Here is a 14016-nt window from a genome sequence, read left to right on the forward strand (position 1 = left end):
CGAATCTGGACGCAAAAGATGCCTTTTCGCCTGACAGTGTGGTCGAGACGCGGTTTTCCCTTTCGTCGGAGCCCCCAAGCGCCCCCAGTGAGCTGGGTTCGGCCTGGGATCGCCGGGCCCAAAAACGGGCCGAGCCGGTGGATTTCGGCGTCTTGGGGACGCGACTGAGGGGTTTTCTCGGCGGTGGCGCGAAAAATGTCGCCCTGGGGGCCTGTTAGGGACGCGGCTGGAGATGCTATAAATGTGAAGAAAGAAATAAAAAGATGAAAAAAAAATACTAATGCAATAGCCAACCTTATAACCCACACTGCTGTATGAGTGCATCTAGATGATAATTATAGATGATATGACTGTTTCTTATAGTCAATCAGTTGTCTATATTATTAACCATGCTTTTATAGACACTGGCGGGCATCTGCCCCGAGGTTATTCCTATGACCAGACTACGCAGCCTGGGAGGGATATTGTAGGAGCAGCGTCGACTGACCAGTCAGCGTGACTCTGAAATACTCGCCAACGGACTGGGATCAGGTGACCTGCGCTACGGTGACATGCACTGTAACATGCGGCTCAAATTCAAATTTAAACATTACGAATTTTTTTGAAAAAAATCATCCATGTTCACAACACATACTAAGATATCTCCTAAAAATTTCAGATCAAAATTCAAAACATACATCGAGAAATAAAAAAAAAAACTCAGATGTGAATAGTCTACAGAGAACCATTCGGGAATTATTCATGACAGATTTCTTTTTTTTCTTTCTTGATGTATGTTTTGAACTTTGATCTGAAATTTTTAGGGGTTATCTTAATATGTGTTGTGAACATGCATAATTTTTTTCAGATTTTTTGGCAATGTTTAAATTTGAATTTGGGTCGCATGTCACCGTGCATGTCATCGTAGCGCATGTCACCTGATCCCAGTCCCTCGCCAACACAATTGTCGTATTATTAATGGCCTCTTTGATTTCATAGGATTCTGAAGACGTGACACTATAATGCCATGACCATTTCAAGTATACAGAAATGTGTGTGCTACGTACTTCGTCAGATTTCTTTAGAAAAAGAAGGCGGAGGATTCTTTACGAAAGGCTTAAATCCGCAGGAAACAATCTTTTAGCACGGATTAAACAGAAAAGAATCCTGCGGAATTCATATGACAATCCTCCCTGTGCCAGAGAGCTCTGTGAATGAGAGGACTGTTCCATAGTGCCGACCAGTACATTTTGTACATTTGGAAGCTCTTTTTATTCCCCCCTAATAACAACTGCTACACCTCTGATGAGGACACCCGCATCATTCTCATTCCGTCTCGTCGCCGTCCAACCCATGCCCCCCACGTACGTCGGTCGCCGCTGCCGACCAGGCGGCACATCGGGCTCATGGATTTATCTTCCTGTCCAAAAGGTCAAAAAGGAAAAAAAAAACTTAACTGATGATGGAACTGAAAGAAATATCAGCCCGTATTTGAGAGCTGAAACTGAAAAGGACTCTCCCAACTCCCATGCTCGTCGCAGGCTCAGAGCCGGATCCTCTAACTTAGAGAAGGAAAGTCACTGTGCTATAGTGCTTGTCTAGTGCAAAATGAAGTAGGAATGTTAGGGACTATTAGAAGGTTATTTACTTTTGGTAATTACTGTAGATATAAAAAATCCAAAATTAATTTTATCTCACCATGAACTTGTATGTATGTAATTACTATGAATGTACATACTAGATTTGTAATTTAAAAATTATTTAAAGTTATTTTAATCTTAATTGTATGGATTAACGGAAGAAAAGTCAAGGTACGGTAGCTTCTCTAACGTCCCTTGTGTAGGTTAGAGGATCCAGTTCCCGCAGGCTCACGTCAGCTAGCTAAGCTAAGCTGGGACTTTTGGCTGGTTGACACGTGTCGTCGATAGTTATTCCATCTGTCGACCCTGCGGGCGTAGTGGTTGGTGAGCAAACAGCACCATTGGTGATGAGTTCGACGATGGTTACGTGCGTGCGTACGGAGCACTTGCTTTAAAACACCTGGCAGTGGAGGATTAGTGTCTGCTGCAATGATTCAGCCGGTGCCCTTTTTAATGAGAACCAAAATTCCAACATCCTACGTGCTACCCAACCTGAGTATACTTGTCCTAATGTTTTGTTCAAACAGGTAATGCTAAGTTAGTAGTAATTCAGATTCTGGCGCCATATTCTTATTTTGATGCTGATAGATGGTGTCTGGCTTGACACATTACTCAGATGTAAACAAAGTACAAATCTTTGCAAGAGTAATCAAACATGAGATCGTTTTTATAGATAATGTAACTGTTGCCAACATATCTTGGCGCATTGTCTGGTCCATCCCATAGGTGCAGCATGCCTAATTCTAAATAATGACATAATGTCAAATCCAAAATAAAAAAGAGCAAAGTAGCTGCCTATGATAGATTGCTATTTGATTGGACAGCATAAAGACCCAAGCAAGGAATAGTAATAGCCCATGTCAATAGAGTCACAACTATACATTCATTATAGAGAATAGAAGGTTCACAACTATACATTCATTATAGAGGATAGATGTTTAATATAATAGAAGCAAGTCAGAATCCAAAATAACAAAGAGCAGAGCAGCCACCCTTTGATAGATTCTATTTGATCACAAAGGCATAAAGACCCCATTCATAGCATACAAATGGTTGTGCACAACAATAAGTTCACTACAATATACCAAAAGCAAGAGATACGTCATAACAACAGAAGTACATCGAAAGGTGTAGCGGATGCCGATGCGTCTTAAGCTCGTAGCAAGCACGCAACTTCCCATGCAGAGTATATGTCCTGGCAAGAAGAGAAAAGGAGGTGGAGCACCACAATACATAATTTATGAGACTAAAGAGGACTACAATATCACAATAATTCGAAGGAGCAATTGTGCCTACTCATAATCTCAACAGATGCTACTTTGGTACATATATTTCTTCCATCATTTTTCATTTGAATAATCACGATCTTAAAATTATGTCGGTGCAGTTTGGTTATAATCAAATCAATCAACCAGCTATGCAAGTATGATAGTTATCAACAAAGAGGTACTAAAACCAAGGTATAGTCAACCTACAGGATAATTAAGGCCCTGGCTTTGATTAATGTAGTAGCCACGACCGACAACCATGTCAACAACAATTTTCTACTTGATCTCCTAAAGAGTCCTGGTTCAATGATATAGAAAAGGTTACACATGTGAAAACTAACACCTTTTTAAATTAAAGCATGGGGTGGTCATATTTCACATACTTGTAAATTGCTTTCATATCATCTGGAATCTCTGTGATCTTTTGGACAGAGACAACTTTGTAGATAGTATTATTTTTCAGGACAGCAGACCAGATATAAAGTTCAGTAGTGTGTCGATTCGTTTCAAAGGATGCAAAGAACAAACTGCCGAGTAGGGTGGCTCACCCGCTGTTGTAGGCGTTGCTTGGAGGTGCTGGCAAATGGACGGGTTGTATTGGCCACCGGATCCAGCGCACGCGCAAGCTCGACGGGGAGCAGCGGTGCGAGAGCTTCGATGTCGCGGTGGCTCACCTCTTCCTCGTTGGGATCCTCAGCGCACACCTCGTCTTCCGCCGCCAATAGAGAACTACAGACTATACGTATACAATGTGATTGGCAAGAGCTAATACTAAGTAGGATTAGTTAACTACTTTGATAACCATCACAACTTGCCAACGTTCTTAGACTATCCAGATTTCTGAAAGTAAATACCATGTGTAATTCATATAAATTTGCATCACCCAGAAATCTTTGATGTGTCCTTCAAGAATATTAAAGCGGCTGAACTGGGCAAGAATCTTCCTTCAAGTACTTCCAGAAGGAAGATTTCAATAGCAATCTTGAAATAGTTCTGGTGTGATATATTTGAAACCTTCAAGCACCATTTTTGCTAATATAACTGAAAGCTTACCAAGAAGAAAAATACTAAAATCAACTTAGGTTGCCAGTCAAATGTACAGCCCAACCATGATTATTTTTGTAGCAGCACAAAGAACTAAAAGGTGCCACTTCCATGCAGCCAATAATTTTAAATTAGATGCCCAAAACATATGTGGATTAAACTTCCTTAAAATAATGGTGATGCAAGCCTTCCTAATGCAGTTGCGGCATGGCTTGCTCAAATTCTCGCTTCTGGCTTACCTCCTTCGACCAGTTAGATTTATCATTTTTCTTCATTTATAAATACCCATAGTGACACAACAACATCTCGACTATGCTACAGCTATCACAGTGGTCTACAAATTACAGATTCGTATATGTATTTTGTTGTCGCCTCAAGTAGTTTTAGATTAAAATCCTGATCCAGAACTACAGCTAAACTGGAGCGAGCGGTAGATTTCTTAGTCTGGTAATCTGATTTGGTAGTGCTTATACATCAAAAATTTGTTTATCGACAGAAAAACTATGTTATGCATTATTTACAAAAAAAATTGTTTTCGTATAGGGTCAGAAATACATTTCAGCATCCAAAGCAATAAGAGAGAAATAATTTCAGTATAATCAGTACAGAGCAACAATATCTGAACTTCTTGTCAGTCAAAAGTAATAATATATGGAGATAATCTATCTTGCATGTGGCGCAACATTAAATTTAGCAGATCTCAAAACCAGACATGAATGTACTGAGTATAAAGGACATACCAGAACCATATATGAAGTAGAAAGGAAGACGCTGGAGTGACAAGTGGGTTCGAGCTAGGCACATTTCAACTTTCTGTAGTTAAGCTGGAAAAACACCATAGTTGTTCACTATTTATCATCAATGGAAAGCAGCCATATGCAACGCAGGAATCATAATCATATTTGTTCATATCCATAGACAAATACAAAGCAGAAAAATATCAAAGGAAAGCAACCGTATGAAATGCATATCACAAGACACGGGATTTCGGTCAAGTGGCTTTCAAGGGACCTCCATTGTGCAAAATGATAAGGAATTGAGCTTGACATATGAGAGAGAGGGAGAAGGAGAAATGGACCTGTAGATCATCAGCAGTACGATGTCCTTAACGGCACCATCTGGTACGTGGTGGTGGCGGCTTGCACTCTTCCTAGCCAGTACCTCACCAGGTAAGGCAAGTCATGACCTTGTCCGGCTCTAGCAGCGACCTGCAAGCCAAGAAAATGGAAAGATCAACGGTCACACACACAGAGGCTTTGTAATGGTTATTGATTAGAATCATTTCTAATTAGGTGGCTTCGTAATGGTTATTGATTAGAGTTATTTCTAATTAGACAAAACTCAATAGTATTTGTTCTGTATAGGCAGCAAATAATAAAAAGAATTCCGCGGTAGTTTTAGTTTTGTTTCCCACAGTTTCTATGTGGGCTGCCAATACAATAGTCAGTGCGTGAGTGGCGATCCCGATGGGGCACAGAAGAGCAGACACAGAGAAACAGAGTAACAATTTAAAGCTAGAAAATCCCGTAAGTGACTTTCATAATGCAAAACCGTTGGAACTAAAAACACATGTTATAGTTTGAAGCAAAGAAGCAACATAGGCATCAGAGCCATCATTGTTTTAATTACTAAAGTGGCGTCAAATAAAGAACCCGCAGAAATGGCACACCAATAATTCGTCAAGCGGCTTTGGCTCATCACACTCGGTCGCCAACACGATATAACCCTGAGGTATTATTTTACTTACATTCTTAGTGAACTGATGACAAATCAAAGAGATAAAGTTGTAAACTGCATATAGTTCAAGAAATATGAATTGTACAAAGCAACTCACTAATTTGAGATGTGCTTCGTCCTTTGAAAGCAAAAAAGGAGAAAGTTTTTGAGCTATATTTTGCAGGACAGACAAAAATAATTAAATTTGATTCAATTCAAATTTTTTTATATCAGCATCAAATCGTTGCTCACATTCCTCCCAACGAAGACCAACAATAACACACAAATGTTAAAATGGAGTGATTACCATGGCAACAACTGCCAGAGCCTCGATCCTATCCATCCCATTCATTTGGATGTATATACAGGACGTATACGGGCATGCTGTCCAAAGTGTAAATTATAATATCTACAAACATAATAACAAATTTAAGTAACCAAGAGAATCCGCCAGATTGAAAGCGCTCACGGTAAATAACATTTTTGGTGTCTCAATTGCAGATCTTACTTCAATTTCACTAACTGAATGGCCAACAACAAGTATTTCGCTCATTTATCTATAAGAATATACATAGTTTTCAAGGGTTGTATCCTTACATAATCATTTGTATCTATCTTCTAAACCCCTTAAAAAAAGATAGGAAGAATAAGTTTCCAAGAGTACTCCATAAACTGGAGCATGCCAAACTATTTACTCGCCATGGCATTTTCGTCGTTTCACTCGCACGGGGTATAAAAGGCCGGCTCCGCCCGTGGTGAAATCCTAGCCGGCTCCTCTCCCGCTCGCTCCGCCTCCTCCTCCCCACCCACGCCTCCCTCTCCTCCTTCCCCGCTGCCGCCCGGCCTCCTCCCCACCCGCCGCCGCCCAACCTCCTATCCACCCGCGCCTCCCTCTCCTCCTTCCTCGCCGCCGCCCGGCCTCCTCCCCACCCGCGCCTCCCTCTCCTCCTTCCACCCCCGATTTGGCGCCGCCAAACCCTAACGCCCCGCCCCTGCCCCGCCTCCCACGGCAGGGAAGGAGAAATGGCGAGGCGAGGTAAAGGCGGCGGCGTATGGGACGCGGCGCGGGTGGCGTGGCCCAGGGGGTCGGCCTCCTCCTGCCCTACGCCTCTCTCCTCTGCCCCCAGCGGATAGTCGCGCCACTCCTATTCCTCTCCCGCATCCGTCTCGTTGGCGGCGGCGACTTGCAGGCAATAGGCGAGTCCCTATAGGGAGAGAGAGAGGATGAGGGCGTCTCGCGCTCGCTTGTGACCCTCAGCCGTGGCTAGGGTTTCGGGTTGGGCATTGCCTTCGTCGCCGACGCAGCTCTGGTGGACTCCGGCGGCTCCTCTTCGTCTCCTCCCTCGCCCCCACGCGAGGCAAAGAAGAAACGAAGCACCTCACCTGGCTCCTCAGAACTCAGGCACTTTTGTATTTTTAGGACTTGCTCATATATTTATGTCTAGCTAGGTTCCTGCAAATTGGGTTTAAGAGATGTCTAGATCTAGCTAGGCTCTAATAGAGTAGATTTTTTTGATGTCCTTTTAGGTTTGTTGGCTACCTTGGCTGTTTTTGCATGGGAAGTTTGTTTGTTCCTATCCAATAGATGCTCATATCTAGCTAGATTCCAAGAATGTTTTGTTGTCTTTCTTAAGTTGTTTGGTACCTTCTTTTTTCTTTGGTGTTGATGGGGGCAGATTTATCATATAGTTCTTTTGCTATTTGCAGATATTTTTTTTGTTCTATATAGAAAAACTAAAACTACTCCTTTTAGGCTATCTAAGGGTCTGAAGTGACTAACATTGTAATTAGCGTGTGTAAGTATTTATGCTACAATGCTCCCATTTTTCCAATCATAACTCTTGCTCCAAAATGCACTTTCAAAGAGGTGGTTGAGGCAGAGGTTGTTCTGCTATGCCCCTGAACGTTGTAGTGTCGGGCTGCATTATTTTCTTGTTTTGTATTCTTACTATTCTACCTCCCCATTTGAAGCTGCTTGAATCTAGGGTGATTCTTCCTTTTGTTTACATTGTAAGCTCTTTCGCCATAAGTTGACTGCGGTTTTTACCACATCTGTTAGGATGGCTTTATTTTTCTTTTCTGGTGGGGAATGGAAGGATCGAGTTAACTATTTACTTGCAATCAAGGACGTCGTCAACATGTAAGTTCAAAAGAACATATTTTAACATATTCCTGCTATATACATTTTATTTCCTCTCTGCTTCCTTCAAAATCAACGATGGAGACCTTGGCCCTCTCTGATTTTGAAGGAACCATAGAGGAAATATACAAAGCATATAGCAGCAATAGTTAAAGACGTTCTTTTGAACTTACATGGCTATTTTTTCTGCAAACATGCCAATCTACTTCCATCGTATCGACCTTAATTTGTACCTTCTCATAGATGTACATTTGATTTTGAGCAAGTAGGGAGGCACTATATGATAGCATACAACAAGAAATAGTAAAAGATTGTTACCATCCATGGGACTAACAAAAAATAGAAATTAGAATTATCCGATTGTCCTTATCATGCAAGTTGTAGTTGCGAATGGGACTAACAAAAATTAGAAATAGCATGCAGAACGCTAACCAACATCAAATCAAGTAACTATTCAACTAACATAAATGAGAGACAAAGAGAGTATTTTCACCTCGAGATTAAACCATCAGAATATGGTTGTGGTGATGCCGTCCATAGATCCGCCTGCCCGCCCGTCGTCCAGAAGGTAGCAACAAAACAAAATAACCTCAAATGCTTACTTAGCAAGGAAATAAATTACAAAGCCAATAAAACACACATCCTTCAAAATTCACTACATTTAGTCTGGTGTGTGATCCAAAAAATGCAGGGGTGACTTGGGGAAAGCTTCAGCACAAACTAAAGAAAACAAAATGAAATGGCCGCTCAATGGCTCGGATTAACCCAACAACTTAATCACAACAGTCGAAAAGGTGTCTATGGATGCAGACAACAACATGGGACATGCTACCTCAGACACCCTTTACATGAACAATCCAACATTATCTCCAAATAACACTCAAAAAATCCTGTAGCATTATTATTTGTAGCATGTAAGAAAAAATAGCTGCAACTGGTAACTTGTGGAAAAATAGAAGTAATAGTATCACACCGAATTAAAATAAGCCATTCAACCGTTAACTTGCTGGGAGCGAGTCTTTCTAGTATAACAAAGTGCAACTTACTTAACCAGATTAAATCAAGGACCAACAACAAACAATAAAAGATCAAGAACAACTTAAATGCAATAAAGGTATGAGAGACAAGAAATCTTTGCATAAGACAACTATAAACACTGGAGCATAAATAAGCAACACCTTTAAATACAAATAAAAGGGTTCAAGGTTCATTGCATAGTGGGCTCAGATTCTCCTTTTCTTGATCATATAACCTACCCCCGTCATCTCTTATCACCAGATCAATCTGTTTACACAGTGGAGCTGCCCTGGTTATCACTCAACAAGAATGACCATCCAAGGACAGGACAACATGTATCACAAGATCAAAAAGAATTCTAGAGACAACAGGGAGGATCCAACTTGATACCCACAAGTGCCTCAATTGCTCAAAGGCACACTTATTTCAGCCATGATTAATCATCATCGCCCTAAAAAGAATGGCTTCCGACCGGCCGGCTACAGTGCCCTCGGCGGGTCACTGGAATTACACGTGGTGGCACGAACGAGAGGTAACTAAATTAAAGTCCAGGGCGCGAGAGGACTCTTCGCCTGCCAAGAAAGCTCAATTATCATGGACATGCAGTACCAAGAGAAACACATCCTTAATCAGGTATGAGCTTAAGGATATATCAGTACTGGCAAAATAGACACATCCTTAAACAATATGAACCAACAATGCTAAAATAGACCATCTGATGCTGAATGAGCATGTGACGACAAAACAAACTTGTCCTCATACAAATACTATGAGCATGTTGCTCCTTCATCCTCAACCAAAAATGAATCAATACTTCTTTAGTAATATGATTAATTGAACTTTAATTTATCATGAACTTAGTCCTGATACTTTTTTGCATATCTATGTTGTTGTAGATCAATGGCTCATGCAACCGTTCCCTTGAATTTTAATGCGTTCCTAGAGAAGGCTAAGTTGAAAGATGATGGTAGCAATTACACGGATTGGGTCCGTAAACGCAGAAGGACATTCAATTACAACACTAAGCTTCCAAGATATTATACACCCTTGATAACTAAAGTTTCATTAGTATAACATGTAAATCAATAGGAACATATCGATGTTGAATCACACGAAGCATCAAGAGTAAGCATTCGAGAAGAACACACACTGCCCAAGCCCAAACTGAACTGCGGGTGTTCATCCAATTATATGGAAACAACTTAGAAGGGAGGACGATTCGCTATACCTGCGTTGTGCAGAAGCGGGCGAGGTTGATGGCGTCCATTCCTTCTTCTGGCCAAGCACATCCACCTAAGATGTTAAACAATGTCAGCTTGTGCTACAAATCAACAACAAATAACACAGTGTAAGTACGATGCATGAACCAAACCATCCCTTGACCACACATGCACCCATCGAAGCCATTCATTTTCCAGGGCTAATAAGCAGGTACTCATACAGTTCAAAGCAGAGAATCAAACATGTATAATCCAATCTAATAAGCAGTAAGTCATACATTTCAAAGCAGATTATCAAACACGCATAAACAAATCATCCATTTCGAAGAAAATAACACATCAGGACTCCTAAAAAGATAGAAAGATTGCTAACTGCAGGGCATGTGGTACATCGAATTCGAGTGGACGGCGAAGAAGAGCACCTGAGATGGATACCCACAAGGTAGGCCAGCCAATTCCGAAGAAAGCAATGTGGGAGAGAGACAATGACCTAACCAGCTTCCATGCAAGGTAAAGGAAGTGCTTCTCAAAGTTGTAGTTTCTCTTGGCGGAAACTTCATAGTACTACGGGTTCTTCTTCCTGTGGAATGTGACCACTTTGTTAAAGAACTATCATAACAGAGGCGATCAACGACATGGATAAATAACTCTGGAGGGGCACGACAACATTCAGGCAAAATATATGAACCCCAAACACAGTGCAAGCAACACAATCACTGCCATCCAATGGGCAACATTGGAAATAGAAATAACATACATAAGTATGCCACCATAATGCTAATAGCTAGATCAACGACATATATGTGTGGAACTGGCATTAACAACAAATAGAACAGTCGACTATTAAGTCTACATCATTCTTCCGGCCAATTCCAATCTGGATAACAAAAGGAAACTGTGGTTAACATCACCCACACACACTCTCTCTCCCTCTCTCTCCCTCTCTCTCTCAGTGCAACTAAATATGGCACTTCAGATTCTGAAATCACCAAGGTCATCCAAAAGATTCATTGCTTATAACAGTACACAATAACAAAGAAATTTGCAATTGGGACAGAGCTGACCTACTGCTACTACTCCCTGCTGCCATAGTGGCATTCATTGATGTTCAATGCAAGTAGCAAGCAATCAAGCACAACAGAGTAAGCACAAAGTAAAATAGAGATAAGAGAAAGAAAGAAGAGGCTACCAGTGTGCACTGGAAGCTGGAGTATGGAGAGGATGAGATCTTTGCCACCCCTCACCATGTGTAGCCTCCCCTTCACCCAACCCCATCCCAGTCCATGCCTCCTCCCTTCGCCGCCACCACCAATCCATGCTGGAAGCCTAGGGTTTGCACGAGGAAGGTCAGGGGTGCTAAGATCAGCACGCCGACACCGACCCTGAGCGCCAAGCAACAACAACAGCTGGAGCAACCACCCCATGCCGTCGTCGATCCTCTCTATAGGGTGATGTTCATGATCCCCACATCCACCGCCACCGCCACTGGCCATGTTACCTGGGCCAAGAGGAGGGAGCCGAAGAAGCCGTCGATGAGAAGAGGGAGCACGAGAGGAGCACTAGGGGAGCCGCAGCCGCATCCGCATCAACTCGCCGCTGCTACTCCTGGCTCCGCCACCCTTCATCACCGAGAGCGGCTAGCACAAGGGAGGGCCGCCTGCGATTCCGTGGGGAGGAGGAGGGAGGCGCGACGGGGATGAGAAGCGGGAGGAGGAGGACGAGCGGCGAGAGGGGAGGAGCCAGAGGTGGCGGCCGGAGGGGGGAGGAGGCAGAGATGGCGGCGTGGGGGCGAGAGGAAGAGGGTGGGGAGCCGCGGCTGGGAAGAGGGGAGGGGGCGCGAGTGCGGGAGGAGGCGGCGACTAGGTCATCTCCAGAGGAGCCAATGTGATTTATACCCCCTGCGAGTGAAATGACGAAAATGCCCTCGGCGGCCACCCAATTTTACAGGCGGTGGCACGAAACGGGGTAACTATTCATTTCAGCAGTAACTTTTCTTTGCTCCGACGGACGAGGTCATCCAGCGGCTCGATCCGACGGCCTGAATTCCATCAAGCGAACCGATCCAACGGCCGAGAGTGCCTGAGCTCTGAGAGAGCTCGGTGGAACATCCTTCTCTTATCTCTTGATATACAGATCGCATACAGATATACTTTCTCTCGCCGGTCTTGTTGGCCCCCCTCGTGTAAAAAACAAGTACTACTGCTCATCTATTTCTTCAATATAAGTATTTTCGGACTGAGGGAGTATACATGGAGTATATTCTTCTCATTTAAAAAATGGATCCTCGGAGCTTTAGGCATTGTTTGTTTGAGTTTTTGCTTCTCTTTTGCACTTTGGCCAAAAGCCATAGTATCTCTTAAATATGTGCTTTTAGAGCTTTTATGGCTTTTGAAGCTATCAAAAGCCATAAAAACTCCAAAAACACCTATTTAGGAGCTTTTATGATTTTTTGGTCAAAATGAAAAAGTTGTTTGTTTGAGTTTTTTGTTTCTGCTTTTGCAGGCTTTTCACTTTAACTAAAATAACAAAAAATTCATACATAGGGTTTTTGCCTTCGACTTTTGGCTTATACCACCGTATAACAATATTGATACATAAGGCAAGAACCGAAGCCAAAAGCCGCTATTTAGGATTTTGTTTTTGGCTTTTAAGCCAAAATGAAAAGGCTGCAAAAGCTGAAACATGAGCACAAATAAACAGGACCTTAGCATCCCCTGTGGCTTACGACGTTGCAGTAATCTTTTTTATTCGGGGTCCTGGGATGATTTTTAACAAGGGGGAACTTCCAACACATACGTCTCGCTGTAGGTTTGGGGGCAATCAACGGTGGAGAATGCAGGTCACAGGAAGAGGCACGGAGGGAAATGACATGCTTCGTAATTACCCGCCACACCAGCAACCGAAAATGAGGTATGGAGGAAGCCCCTTGAACCTTTTCTTTTCTAACATAACATACAATCTCAACTGCTTAAAAAAATCATCACACATCTAGAAAAATACGAGCACTAGCGTAGCGCCAAACTTAGAACTTAAACTCCGATGAGCTGGTGCCATCACAAGGAATATAAACCATCTAAACTACGCTCAATTTGCAATCCCCTTGAACTGTTGGTACGGAGATGATCTTTGGAATCCCACATGTTGCAGTAATCTTTTTTCAGAACCCGTTTATTATAGGCTCATCTGCCTGCCTGCTTTGGAGATGCTCTCGCATGACAAATCTAGAAACAATCCGATGTCTCATGCATGCATGCATGTTTAGCTCTCCCCAGTTTCCTCCCCTGACATAACTAATCAACGGGCTGGAAATCCTTTGGGGGCTCCTTCGTGGTGTGCTTCTGCATGCACGCGAGATCATATCCTGGGGGATTCTGTCGCCATGTGCGTGGCCCAATTAACAATCGCCCCAGCTGCCGACCCTGAGCATGGCCACTAAGTTAATCGCCCATGCGAACCTGTCGGATTTCCCCGCCCTTAATCTGCAAGATCGCGCGCGTACGGTGTCCTCGCACCGGCAGCTGCTCGTCACTAGTTAATGGCGATGGTGGGCTTTGGCAACGGTGTTTGGGTCGATTGGCTTGGCTGGCCCCCCTGCTGTGGTGTGGTGTGGTTTGGTGGGTGCGGGATGTCCGGACGTGGGCGGAGGATTTAGAAGGATCCTCCGCGCGGATTAACAATCTGCTCGTTTGTATTTTATATAATGGACACTGACGGCGTTGCTTACGTGCGTGCATGGGAACAATATCTAGCAACTGGCCGCAGAGGACGGGAGGAGACGGAGCAAGGTGGAGATTGCCCACCATGGGTGCGGGATACGCTGCGTATTATCTTCTGACATGAACAGGGATTAGGGGAATACACTGTGCGTGCATCGTACGTGAGTTTTTTCCTTTCTGAAATTATTATTTCTCTTTTCCCACAAGAAAAAATGTCATCATCTTCTTCTTCTTCTTCTTTCCCTTAGTGCACCTTCTACCCTTTTCCCTTGGCGT

The sequence above is a fragment of the Triticum dicoccoides genome, chromosome 5A (genome assembly GCF_002162155.2).
Source record: "Triticum dicoccoides isolate Atlit2015 ecotype Zavitan chromosome 5A, WEW_v2.0, whole genome shotgun sequence".
NCBI lineage: Eukaryota > Viridiplantae > Streptophyta > Magnoliopsida > Poales > Poaceae > Triticum > Triticum dicoccoides.